Source organism: Aethalodelphis obliquidens, unplaced genomic scaffold (genome assembly GCF_003676395.1).
Source record: "Aethalodelphis obliquidens isolate GAN/ISIS:26980383/991018 unplaced genomic scaffold, ASM367639v1 scaffold98, whole genome shotgun sequence".
Taxonomy (NCBI): Eukaryota; Metazoa; Chordata; class Mammalia; order Artiodactyla; family Delphinidae; genus Aethalodelphis; species Aethalodelphis obliquidens.
Genome location: NW_020838042.1, coordinates 697,267 through 709,518, shown reverse-complemented (window position 1 = coordinate 709,518; position 12,252 = coordinate 697,267).

The following is a 12,252-nucleotide window of genomic DNA, read 5'->3' as shown; positions in this document are numbered from 1 at the left end:
TAAAAAAACATTCAGCACAAATGAGATCATATTACTACCTTGCTTAAATCCTCCAATGACTTTGTAGTGCGCCACAAATGAAGTACAAATTCCTTACTGTATAATCAAGCCTCTGCCTTCCTCTCTGTGTCAGACTCCCCAACTAGAATGTGGAATTCATAAACTTTGTTTTGATTATTTGTTTGTTAGCAATAGTCAGTTCAATAAGTATTAAGTAAGTGATTGAACAGTCATAAAATGAATAAATGGCTACGTTGGCACTTGTGTTCTTAATATAATTTCCTTACTTAGATATTTTTAATATATCAAAATGTAGGAAATACATAGGCCTTAAAAATTAGTAAACGAAGTACCATCAACCTTGAAACTCTTTGTGGTGACTGTCGTCTGTAGGCTGGTCAGTGGATACCTCCATAGAATTGAGTTCCCTAATCTCAAGAGGAATAGTGAAGTCCTGGAGTGATAAGACAAAATATTAGTGAAATTCTAGATTTCTTATTTCTACAGGTATTACAAACAGTAGGTTCGGGCTAGCATCTTTGAACACAGGGATGAGAAGCACAGGATTTACAGTTGCACTGGGTATTTTCATTTGATCCTCCAATCTATTCTCCACCTTTCAATATTCCGTTCTATGCCGCCAAGGCTGAACTTGGCGTAAGACTGGTCAATGGGAGCATTAACAGGAGATCAAAAGGTAGGAGAAGAGTGAGGACAGGGTATTTACTCCTTCCCTGCTGGACTGTGGATTGCCCATATCCTATCAAAGGCCATAGGTTCTGTCTAGCGGTCCTTTCCTGGTTCTGGTAACTCTCCCTTCCCTTTTCTCGTTCATGGTGTTGCTAGCCCTGGAGTATTACACCCCATCCTTTCTCTAAACCTTGCACACATCTTCGTAAATGGTCCCTTTATTTAACTCACCTAAATTATTCGGTTTGAATGTGCCATTTGATCCACACTGGGACCCTGAACGATATAGTAATTGATGCCAGAATTGACCCCAAGACACAAAACATTAAATTGTAATTCTGGGACACAATGGAGCACAAATTCGAGGAGTGAAAAGATAAATTCCTTGGGATACTGGTAATACTATGATTCAGTAACATCACAATAATTCAAATTATCACACAGTGCAAGTGTAGCGCAAGATTTTGTGAGATCAGATGGCTGTGGAGTTTGACCACCATGCGACAATGACAGTGATTATAAAGATCGTGGGCTCAGCTGATATTTTTAATTATCCTAGAAAGAGTATGTGGAAGAGGGGAATTGGAAGCTTGGTTTTCAACTCAGGGCACAGGTGCAAAATAAAAAAGCCTTGAAGGCAGCTAAAGTAGCTGGTCATCTCCTGAAGTTGCAGGGCACATACAGTTGAGGACCAATCTCACAGCTACTAAGTGGGGTCCTGAGAAATATAATAGGGATATTTGGACAGACACAGAGAAAACTGATCATTTTGAACCCAAAATCTCCCTGAACCCCACCTTGCTAGAGGAGGCAGACACTATAGACTCTCTTCCAATCAGATGATAATTCCCATCACAGCTGCGGTTCTGGATATAGTGACTTTATCTGGCCAAATAAACAGAACCTCGGGTACCTGGTATACAGCTACTGACAACAAAATTGTTTAACCTCTCCCTATCAGCAAAGATAATCAGAAGCCATTTGCCTTCACATGCAGGGACAGCAGTATACCTGAGTATACTCAGCGTGTGTCAGCTCTCTTGTTCTCTGCCATAATAGTCCCTGATCATTAGGATTTCTCACAAAGTAGCACACTCATTGTAGTAGTATAATTATGACATGGTAACTGGACCCAGTAAAGAGAAAGCAGACATAGTAAGTTAGTAAGTAAGATATATGCATGCCAGAGGGTGAGAGATCAACAGCAAGAAGACTCAGGGATTTGCTGCCGTCAAGTTTCTAGGGGTCCACTGGTCTGGAGCCTGTTGGGAAATCACCTCTAAATGAGATAAGCTGCTTCTCGTTACCCAGCTTATCACAATCAAAGAGGTACAATCGTTTCCAGGCCAACACAGACTACATTTGTTCATGCTTCTTGAACCTACTGAGTAGGACCTGGAGCAAGATAAGACTCTGTGGTAGGTCCAGGCTATAGTGCTAGTTGTCCTGCCACTGGGGCCTTATCTCTCAACAGCCTGGTATCAGAAGTATCTGGGGGCAGACAGTAGAACCATGCAGGTCTCATTGGGAGAATCTTTTACCAACAATTCTCCATCTGAAAAGCAGTATCTGGCTTGCTGTTAGGCCCTGGTAGAAATTGAATGCCTGACCAAAGTAACTGCCCACCATGAACTGGGTATCATCTTATGCACATTATCATAAAACTGGACTGCAGCATTCCTTTGTAAAATAGAAATGATATATACAAGACTGGACCCAATGGAGTCCAAAAGAGACACAAATAAACTGCTCAAGCTGGTGGCTCACACTCCCATGGGACCTGCTCCTATTGCTTTGCCGTGTTGCCTTTAATCTACACTTACAATCTCATAGGAAGTTCCCTCTGACCAGATAATGGAAGAGGTTAAAAACCTCAGGCCTGATGTACAGATGAATCTGCATAGCATGCTAGCACCAGCTAGAAGTCAATAGCCACCTACACATGGGTGGCCTTGAAAGACATTGGTGAAGGGGAATCCACCCAGAGGGCCCAACTTCAGGTTCTAAATCTGGCTGTCCACTTCCTTTAACAGAAGAGAGAACCTAAGATAAGGATCTACACTAAATCAAGGTGATTATCTACTAAGTTGTTTGGATGTTCAGAGACTTAGAAAAAATATGATTAAAAAACTGATGATAAGGAAGACAGAGGAGAGATACACAGATGGATTTCTCAGAAAGGAAAGAAAGTGTGAAAATATTTATATCCCCATAAATGCCCACCAGAGGTCATTTCTGTCAGAGGTGGGCCCAGTAATTAGGTACACAAGGTAGCCTGTCCTGTGGATATGTCAGTCTCTTTCTCCAGCTACCTTCTTCTTAAGGACTAGGAGTGATTACAGCTTTCAGCTGTTGGTAAGTCTAGGGTCCTGCACCGTCTTTGTTGGTTTCCATAAACCCTGATCTAACCAAAAAATATAGGTGGGCAAGATATTGGTTATTACTTAATTATCCAGTTTCAATGTGCCGTCTGGTTTTACAGGGACCTTGACAGGTATAGAATACAAATAAAGTTTTAAAAATCCTTTTAGCTACTTACAGTCTTGGAGATGTGGGTAAGTTGCATAAGCTCTCTAAACCTTGGGTTACTCTTTGGAAAATGAAAACACCTTCCTCAGAGTGTCATGTGGACTTGAATGCTGAATGCGTAGCTCCTGATACATAGTTAAAATTCAGAAAGTGGTGGTGGTTATTATTATTAGTCTTACTAAATGAAATGAAAGGAAAACGGAATGAAATTTTGCCTTGGTAAGCAGGTATGTAATGTACCTTTAGGAAGTACTAGCACCAATAAACAGTAACAATCACCAACACTTGCTAAATATTTTGTGTCAAGAAGTCTTGTAATCATATTATAGACCTTATTGTCTTTACTCTTCATTACAAACATATGAGAAAGGCACTATTGTGAGCTCCATTTTACATAGGAGGTGAACTCACTTGCCCAACATGATACTGCTGGTAAGTAGCAGAGCTGGGATTCAAATCCAAGTCTGACTCCAGAGTGCAAGCATCAACCACTATCCTATGCCACCTTCACACCAGTTCAAAATATTAACACATGACCCACGTGATCCAGCAATTTCACGTCTGGGTATTTATCTGAAGGAAATAAAAACACTAACTCAAAAAGTTATCTGCATCCGCATGTTCATTGCAACATCATTTACAATAGCCAAGAGGTGGAAAAAACCTAAGTGTCCATCAATGGATGAATGGATAAAGAAATTGTGATCTATACAGATATACATATAAATATATGACATGGAATTTTATTCAGTCATAAAAAAAGAAGGAAATCCTGCTATCTGAAACAACATGGATGGACCTTGAGGGCATTATGCTAAGTGCAATAAGTCAGAGAAAGACAAATACTGTACGATCTCACTTATATGTGGAAACTAAAACAAAAAGGTATTCATAGATACAGAGAACAGAGATGGAGGTGGATGAAATGGGTAAAAGTAGTCAAATGGTACCACCCTGCAATTATAAAGAAGTCCTGGGGCTGTAATGTACAGCATGGTGACTATAGTTAATAATACTGTATTGTATTTGAACGTTGCTAAGAGAGGAGATCTTAAAAGTTCTCATCACAAGAAAAAAACTTTTTTGTTGTTGTTTGTTTGTTTTTGGCCACGCAGCATGTGGGATCTTAGTTCCCCGACCAGGGATCAAACCCACGGCCCCTGTAGTGGAAGCTCGGACTCCCAACCACTGGACCGCCAGGGAAGTCCCAAGAAAGAAACTTCTGTAATGAAATACGGCGATGGATGTTAACTAGACTTATTGTGGTGATCATTTCACAGTATCTGCACATATTGAATCATTGTACACCTGAAACTAATGTTATATGTCAAATTATACCTCAATGAAAAAAAATGTTAACACACATTGACAATTCCACCAATGAACATATATCTACTGTATTGTATTGTTCCCTGTCTATACACCTCCCAGGATTTGCTGCACCAACACCTGGCTTCCAGGTCCTCACCTGCCTCACTTCCTACCACTGCCAGCTCTTTTAGCAGTCCGAGGGTGAGGGCCAGGTTTTGGCTTCCATTGTACCCACTGCTGTGGGAGACATAGAGCTCCGGTCCCCAGAGGCCTGACCTAACCAGAACCACAGAGGCTATGTATGGTTTCTCCCACCCCTCTCGGACTCAGAAGAAGTACTGCAGCAGGAAGTGTTGCAATGTGGATTCCCCAGAGCCACTCAGAAAAGCCAGGTGACAGGGCCCAGAGCTGCAGAGGGTTTAACACTCCATATGGTGAACTCTGACCAGTGAGTGATATGAGACAGGAAGAAACTGACAGACACCTTCTTCCTCCCAGGAGCAGTGGCTCAGAGCAGAGTGTCTGGAGATAAGTCACATGACCAAGCAATCAGCTACATTTTTCTCTTGAAGGTCTAGCCAGCTTGTTAATATATGACCTTGTATTTGCTTTCCTTGCTTCCTTGCCTTGCATGCCCTTTGCCCTCATTTTTGCTGCCCTGGGATTGCACTTTTCATTTAGGGCGACAGATTATCCAGGTTTGCCTAGGACTAAGGGAACATCATGTGTGGGACAATCAGTGCTAAAATGTGGACAGTCCCAGGCAAACCCCACTCTCAGTAAAGCATTCAGATTTAAGCAGTGAATTGGGCTCTGCTTTCTAAAGAATCCTAGGAACAGCACTTGGAACCAGTGGGACTGAACCATAGGAGTGGATCATAAGGCTAGATGGATAAGAGTTTATTATCACTGGAGCACTCTCCCATGACTTGGAGTTTAACTCCAAGGGCAAGGAGAAGGTAAGGTCTTAATACATTGCTGAATGGCTCCCGGAAGCTTGGGCAGATGGCCTATCGCAGAGATGCTGGAACCGCCTGACAGAGCACTGAGAGAGGTCGTGAGATGAGGGAGGGGGAATGTAGGAATGGTTTAATATGTGCGACTGGACAACCACCCGACCTGACTTCTCTCTGGGAGGGCCCACAGGACACTTCCTTCATTAAAGGAGTAAGGAATGCCCTGGTGAGAAGGGCAACACTGTCTTTGAGGAACTCGGTGCGCTCGTCCTCTGTATGGTGACCCTGAAAACAAGAGATGCTGCCATGAAGTCGGTTTCCCCAGTATCAAAGGGGATGATAGGAGCAGGTTCCCTGGCCTTCTGGTTTCCCCCAGACTGGAGCACCAGCACGAGAACAATGAACTCAGGGGGTTATTCACCCAGCGCCTCCCTGTGGGGTTGCCACAGGCTGCCTGCATCTCTCCCCTGCAGGGCATACAGGCTTTCTTGTCGCCAGGTTCATTTCCCACCGCCACCCCCGCCCCTTTAGTCCTGGAAGGGCCTTGTTACTAGCTCCAGGGTGTTACACTGTTCCTTTGGGTTTCCCAATACCCCACTTCACTTTGTAAATCATCCCTCTCCTTAAATTAATTTGACTGTACCATCTGTTTCCTGCCAGGGCCCCACATATGCTTAGACTATATTAGGAAATTTTTCCCAGAAACCTTGGTTAGGGGGCAGGGATGGGAGGAAACCTTTCCAGTGTTTTGTTTGTTTGTTTTTGTTTTGAGGGGATTTTTGTTTGTTTGTTTGTTGTTTTTTGACCACACAGTTTGTGGGATCTTAGTTCCCACAAATTCATGTACAAGGAGGATTCATTGCAACCTTTCCTAATAGAAGAGAAAATTTGCTAACAACGTAAATGCTCAGCAATAGGGGCATTTGGAGAAAAACATATGACAGACATCTCTGTAGGCATAAAAGATTGTGCCTTTTAGAAAAATTGTGAAGAATACAGGAGAGTTTCATGATATAATGTTGGATGACAGACGTAAAATACAAGAGTATGTATAATTTTGTTTAAAAATGTATAAATATTATCTCTATTTTACCAGTAAAGACACCTAGGTAGAGAAGAGTTAATATTTGTATGTGCTCAAGGTCACAGGGTTTATGAATTTGGATTTTGGGGGCGATGACTAACAGAATATCCAACTTAAAGAAACTTAAACAACAGAAGCATTTAATTTTCTCACTGAGAGGTTTGACGGTAGGCAATCCTAGGGTCTGTCTGGCAGCTCAATTATGTCATTAAGGGCCCATGTTGTTTCTATCATTCCACTCTGTCACCTTCAGTGTGTGAGCTTTTTGTCCTCAGTCCACATGAAACGGTTGCTGCCGCTCCAAATGTCACATCATCACAGGCAATGATCAAAGCAGGAAGGCCTTAGAAGCCAGCTGAGTCATACTGGGCTCTTTGGGCCAGCTCCTTGGGGGCCATGATGTAACCCAGGGTTTTTCCAAATATATCTGCACTGCATAATGAGCTGTCTTATCATGATTCTACTGTTCTTGCTTAACCAACTTGAAACAAAACCAGAAATAGAGTCAACCTTTTAATGGATTCTCTTCATCTGTAAAATGAGCAGGTCGGACTAGATAATCTCTGAGGTCCCTTCCAGCTCTGCCTGGCTCTGATTAGGGAAAAGGCTGGCAGAAAACACATGAAATTATTAATTGTGGTTAATGTTGGATGGTAAGATTTTCATTTTCTTCTTTATAATTTTCTTTCTTGTCCAAACTTTCTATGAGTATGTTATTTATGTAATGAGAAAATATATTATTTTAATATCATAAATGTTCTAAACTAGAAAACTTTTTAAAATTAACTTTACGAATATAATATGTGTGGTTATTTTTTAATATGTCTGCCAACGGTTCAGCCCGGTCAGTTTTTGTAAGACCTATTCTCATACTTTGACCATCCTTGTGTAGGTGTAAATGTCATCTGTGGTTACAGTTATGGGCCTTTTAGTAAAACAGTAGACACGGGTAATGGAGGTTAGTAAGCAAGCTATTTCTTCTTATGTGAGCTCTGTTACCTTAATAATTGAAATCCCTCTAAGAAAAGCCACAGAATGAGTAAATTCATAATATATTTAACTGCCTGCAAAACTTAGTTATGAATCGCAGGATTGGGAAAGTAATCACATCTAGATTTATTTACAAAATGCTCAGAACAGCATACTAATCTTAGTACTTTGTTTCTCAGAGAAACTGAGTTGTCTTTCAACAAATTCCAAAGGTCTTTCGGTCCCATGAACCTCAGAAATTCCTTAACACTTACGAGACACTGACGCGTTAAAAAAGAACAAGAAGGAGAGTTAATAAGTTTTTATTGGCCATAAATACTCTCAGCTGATTTTCCTATAGGACCAGAATCACTTCATTCATTTTTGAGAAGATGTCTGCCAAATACCCACATCAGAAACCCACCAGTTTGTCTATCGATCATTCTTGCAAGTAAAAACGGTACTCCCGGAAAAAAGGGGTTAATTCGATTTGCAACACAAACAATCCCACAAGTCCTTTTCCTGGAGACAATCATCACCCTTTGGTATACAGCACAACACCCATTTCATCACACAGACTATTAAAAAGGCACGTGTTCAAGGATCAAAATTTAATAACAATAGGACTTCCCTGGTGGCGCAGTGGTTAAGAATCTGCCTGCCAATGCAGGGGACACGGGTTCGAGCCCTGGTCTGGGAAGATCCCACATGCCTCAGAGCAACTAAGCCTGTTCACCACAACTACTGAGCCTGCGCTCTAGGGCCCGCAAGCCACAACTACTGAGCCCACCGCACCACAACTACTGAAACCCGTGTGCCTAGACCCCGTGCTCCACAGCTAGAGAAGCCACCACAATGAGAAGCCCACACACTGCAACTAAGAGTAACCCCCGCTCACCGCAACTAGAGAAAGCCTGTGCGCAGAAACGAAGACCCAATGCAGCCAAAAAAAATAAATAAATTTTTTTTAAAATTTAATAATAATGATTTTTACTGCATATTCAAGGACATTTTAGTGAAACTGGCTTTTTTTTTTTTGCAACTGTGTGGAGATGAAGAATATAATAACTATTAGTACAGTTTGGTGTCAGTGCCTTAATTTGTGTTAAGGAGTCAGCAGTTTCACCCACCTTTGCTTTTTTACCATCAATGCAACAGCAACACAGAGAAAAATGCAAATAAAGTCTTAGTATTATTATGACCTCATAGGCCCTCTGAAAGTATCTTGGGGATTCCTGGGGCTCTGCAGACCACACTTTGAGAACCACTGCTTTCAACTACAGGCAGATGAAATTTAATTTTGAAAAATAACATAACAAAACAGGAAAACAAAATCAGGACAAAAGTAAATTATGCATGTAAATTAATGGAGTACAGAAAATAAGACTCTCAATCCCTTAAAGAAATTCTACATTATCAGCAAGCTATATAAGTCTTGAGTAGTAACAAATGAAAGGACTATTAGGATTCTTACACATTTTTCCTAAAATAGTTTATTTTTCTTATTATACAATATTCTATCACCCTATCAAATTCTCAAACTCACATTATTATGCTAGTTTGTTACGTTTTTCTCGCTGCCCTATCCCCACTCGGCCCCAAGAGTTTCTTGGGCTCCAGAACGATATATTATTCATAATTGAAACCAATGCTTGGCATGTAGTAGGTGTTCCATAAATGTTTTAGTGAGTGAATGTATTTATCAATCTAGAAACATAAGAGTTTTTAACGTTAAAACTGTATTCAAGCTAGTTGAAATAAGAAGCTAACATATTTTCTTCAGAGGAAAATATATTTAAATAAATCACCCAAATGCTTATCGGAACTGAGTTCTTAAATTATTGCCACTTAAAGGGAATTTTGACCAACGTAACTTGTAGTCACAAAATTAATCACTCCACTTTTCTCTATTCTTATTTTAACTCCACTAAATATCAAAAGCAGAATGTCTGCAATGCAGAAGTGAAGTATGGTGACCTGGGCATCTAAGTCGAGTTTCAGACTATCAGAATGATTTTTTGTCACCTAATAAGAACTGAGCTGAGTCTAAAACACCCACACATAAGCAAGCACAAATGCACACAGGTGCACACACACCACAAAATATGGGGGAAACAAGGCATATAATAAATGCACTAGAAGGTAATAGGGTGTGTGTGTGTGCACGTGTGTGCGTTTAGAGGCTGCAGTATGGTTCTCAGTTTGGTAATACTATTTATTCTAGATTTTTCTTTAATTTTCTTTAGCAATTTTAAGAAACTAGAATGGACAATAGAGATCATTGGTCCAATCCTACCAACTTATAGATAAGAGAAAGATACCCAGTGAGCTGAAGTATAACCCAGTAGGATAGTATATAAAAACAAAAGTGCGTTATTTTGTTGATGTTTGGGTTCCCCTCCCAATGTCCCCCACCCTTGCACATTTTATATGTGAGTGAAGCTTCTGGGATCATGTCTATTATGATCAAAAAAATAGTGGGATTGCTTTTTCTAGATTTGCTTACATTCATCATTAATGTTTGGCCAGCTGTTTATGAATAAATCTCCATTTGAATAAATTTTTTTTTTGGCCGCACTGTGCAGCTTGCGGGATCTTAGTTTCCCGACCAGGGATTGAACCCGTGCCCCCTGCAGTGGAAGCTCAGAGTCTTAACTACTGGACTGCCAGGGAAGTCCCACCATCTGAATAATTATTAAAACCAATCATTTCAGGTTAAGATACAGTTACATAGCTTGCATAATTGCAACTTTGAAAGGGTTTCTAAGGCACAGATTGTTGTTAAAAGAGAAGGGATATTATAGTGGAACGTCATCATATATTATTCACTTAACTTACATGAATTAAACTATATGCATTAGGCAAAAAAATAATAAAATGGAGCAATTATAAATATTATGTATTTAAATATATATATACATTATTTAAATTTATTTTTGGCTGCGTTGGGTCTTCGTTGTTGTGCGTGGGCTTTCTCTAGTTGCGGTGAGCGGGGGCTACTCTTCATTGCGGCGCACATTGCGGTGGCTTCTCGTTGCAGAGCACGGGCTCTAGGCGCATGGGCTTCAGTAGTTGTGGCTCATGGGCTCTAGAGCACAGGCTCAGTAGTTGTAGTGCACGGGCTTAGTTGCTCTGTGGCACGTGGGATCTTCCTGGACCAGGGATGGAACCCGTGTCCCCTGCATTGGCAGGCAGATTCTTAACCACTGTGCCACCAGGGAAGTCCTAAATATATTTAAATTTAAATAAATTACTATTTAAATATTTGAATATCAGGTGATTCTGACCATTAGTTCACTCAATGAGAATACTTTCTAGGGAGAAAGAGCATGAGATATGAGATATGAATCTGATGTCCTCTCAGTTGATCTCTGGATGTAGCAGCTAACAGAGGGTCATTCATTCAATGTTTATTGAGGAATTACTATGCACCAGTGCTGTTCTAGGTTCCGGAGATACAGCAATAAGATAAATAAGTTCATTTGGAAAATGTGAAAGAGGTCATGCTCTCATGAAGCTTATACTATACTGGAGAGAAACCACAATGAATAAAGAAATCAATGATTTCTCAGAGATGAGTTATATGAAGAAAATAAAACAAGTTAATGGGACAAAGAACAACTGATGGGAATAAAGCGGAAGGGGATTTCTTTAGAAGCTTATTCGGAAAGGCCTCTTGGGCTAAGATACAAATGATGAGAATATAGCCATGTGAAAAAATATATAGAATGAGCATTCTTAGCAGAAGGAAGCAATACAGTAAAGGCCTTGAGAGGAGATATGTATGGTTGGACAGTGACCAAAGGAGAAAGCTATACAAGATGGGGGTAGGGCTTCCCTGGTGGTGCAGTGGTTGAGAGTCTGCCTGCCGATGCAGGGGACACGGGTTCGTGCCCCGGTCCGGGAGGATCCCACATGCTGCGGAGCGGCTGGGCCCATGAGCCATGGCCGCTGGGCCTGTGCGTCCAGAGCCTGTGCTCCACAATGGGAGAGGCCACAACAGTGAGAGGCCTGCGTACCGCACAAAAAAAAAAAAAAAAAAAAAAAAAAAGATGGGTGTAAAGAAGTCAGCTAAGGCCTGATCATGAAGGTTGTGTAGGAGTTTGGATTTTATTCTAAGTACAATAGAAAGTCATTGGAGGTTTGCTTTATTTTTATTTCTACCATTTCCATTTGTTTCTTTCTTATAATATTCATCTCTCTGTTGAAATGTTGCCTACCTTTTCCATTACAGCCTTTAACATATTAGTCATAATTATTTTAAATTCCTCATCTGATTCTTTTCAACATATGTCATGTGTGAGTCTGGTTCTGAAGATCGCTTTGTCTCTTGGGAAAGTGTTTATTCTTGCTTCTTTGTATGCTTCATACATATATATATATATGTTTTGTTTTGTTTTTTCCTGAAAGCCAGATACCTTGTGTAGGACAGAAGATATCACTAGAGGAATTTGAAGCCTGTGGTGTTCTAAGGGTAACCATAGCAACAACAAATCTCATATCCTGACCAGGTTAACACAAACCTCCATGCTAAAGGCCTAGCAGAAGGAAAGCCATGCCCATGTCCAAGCGTAAAAATACTTACCTCAGTATTTACTGTCCTACAAAAAATATGAAGCCTTTCCTTCTGACGTAGAGCTTCTCTTCTTGCTCTGTCTTCCCCAACTACAATGGGTTTTCACCAGTGCCTTAAAATAACTGTTTTTGTTGTTC